Here is a 2,065-nt window from a genome sequence, read left to right on the forward strand (position 1 = left end):
CACAGCAAGAGTGGTATAGAATACCTAAACACACAAGAGAGCATTCATGCAAGATATCTCACTCCTTGGTATAATAACACATACAATCCAAAATGATTACACTGTCATCACATCTAGGGCTTTCTGCAACTACAAGGTAGTGGTTGTAGAAAGCATGGACCTCAGTATCAGCTGCGGGCCCAGCCATCACCTTCTTCTGTATGTTTTCTTTTTGCATTTTTACTTCATTTTTCTTAATTCTGCTGTTATTACCGTTTCTTAGCAAAACTGGTAAAAACAAAATTGTAATCACTGAACACAGCACTCCTCTGGTAATCAAGGCATTTAAAACTTTCAATCTTGTGGGACAAAGAAAGCACTGTTGACAAACAGGGTAATCAAAAATTTTCCTGGCATAAAAACCCACAACTTTCTTAATCAGGTCATTATAAGAGTTCATATGAAGTTTGTTTCAAAACTACCTGAGAAAATTCTGGTTCTGGAGTGGCGTGAATAGCCCAGTAAGTTCCCTATGATTTCATTCCACTCACTGAATACCCACAAGGATTGAACTGTGTGACATCAATGACAGAACCTAGCACGTGTTCTACTCTCATTAATGACATCTTTGCAGTAACACCATCTTTCACGTAAAATTAGTCCATAACTTCTGGGTCAAGCTCACTCATCAGTATTTCCTGGGTTTGATCTAGCTGACTGATTACCCAGCTCTCTGGAAAATCCAGAGTATACCACTATGAACAGAGTTCATCCGTCCTATACAATATGCTGTTCCACTGGGAAAAATTATATTAAGAAACTATTTCTTCCTGGAAATTCCAGTGTGGGTTCCCTTGGAGAGAAAGCTTCATGAAATTCTTAGGAGAATAAAAGAAGCTTTGAATAGAATTGAAACCGTTGTAATTTCTAGCAAGCTTCAACAGGGGAACCAGTGCTTTCAGCGGAAGGTGGTACCACACATCTTCAAAATGAAACATCTCTTGGAGACAAAAATGTTATTCTCACTGAACACATAAGCTTCCTGCTTGTCAGTTTTTGCCACACTCGTGACTGACCACTAAACATCCTTCAAAAGTATGTCCCACTGGGATCATGGGGTGGTTTGAAGATTCCCCAGATCCTTGGTTTGTGACAGGTTGCTGCCAGGAGAACTAGAAGTCCAGCAGCTTCTTGCTTCCTTCGGAAAAAATATGTGCCGCTTCCATCACCAGGAGATTAGCAAATAATTAACAACCACAGAAAATCAACTAAATCTCTTCTCCCATTGCTGCCAGTGCCACCAATTACTCCAACTGTGTTACCAAAGTTCAGTCTCCTTTTCTGCTTTAATTTTATATTGACTCTTTTTTAAGGAAAGCATTAATAAAATTTACCTGGCCTTTTTTTTTTTTTTTTTGGAGTGCAGAGAGAGACGAAAGTTGATCACGAGTTTGCTGGAAACAGAGGCAGATAAAATTCAGTGTCTCAGAGTCCCCTGTTTGCCATCAGAGGGAGTAGAGACAGCAGCTAGCTAAGTGAACAATCTGTAATAGGGGCGGAGCGGGTGCGCAGCCGTTAGTGCAACCATTAGTGTGCCACCGTTAGCGCGAGACCCGTAGGGCAGTGGTTAGAGGTCACGCTCTGCCAACAGTCAGCCTGGCAGTGGTCTTCGCGGCGGCAAGCACAGTGAGAAGCAGGTCACAGCCTTCTCCCTGGGGCCCTCCAGGCCCTCTGGCCTCAGGCCAGCGGGTGAGCTGCGGGCCCAGGGACAGGCTGAGGGCTGTGTCCTGCAGAGCTCCAGAGTCCTCGCCAGGGCCGCCCACTGGCTGGGCCCAGACCTTGAAGCAGCCCAGAACCTCTCCCCCATCCCTGGAGGTCTACCTCCAGGACTTAATGGCAGCAGCAGTCTCCATGGGTCACAGTCCATGGAGGCCTCAGCAACTGGACTACATGGACACTGCCATTAGAGTAATAGCTTCAGTCTCTCCATTCAAGTTGCAAAAATTGGTCCAGCTTAGATCAGTTGTCTACCGCTAGGAGGTGGCCAGAGGTCAGGGTTAAGTTGCAAAGACACTGCACATCATTA

General features: G+C 44.8%; 1 pseudogene; it reads right to left on the reverse strand.

Moving 5' to 3' along the window:
* Positions 1-233: 233 nt before the first annotated feature.
* LOC112395761 (S-adenosylmethionine decarboxylase proenzyme-like) lies at positions 234-1,205 on the reverse strand (annotated as a pseudogene).
* Between the last annotated feature and the right edge of the window lie 860 nt (positions 1,206-2,065).

The sequence above is a fragment of the Neophocaena asiaeorientalis genome, unplaced genomic scaffold (assembly GCF_003031525.2).
Source record: "Neophocaena asiaeorientalis asiaeorientalis breed wild unplaced genomic scaffold, Neophocaena_asiaeorientalis_V1.1 scaffold202, whole genome shotgun sequence".
NCBI lineage: Eukaryota > Metazoa > Chordata > Mammalia > Artiodactyla > Phocoenidae > Neophocaena > Neophocaena asiaeorientalis.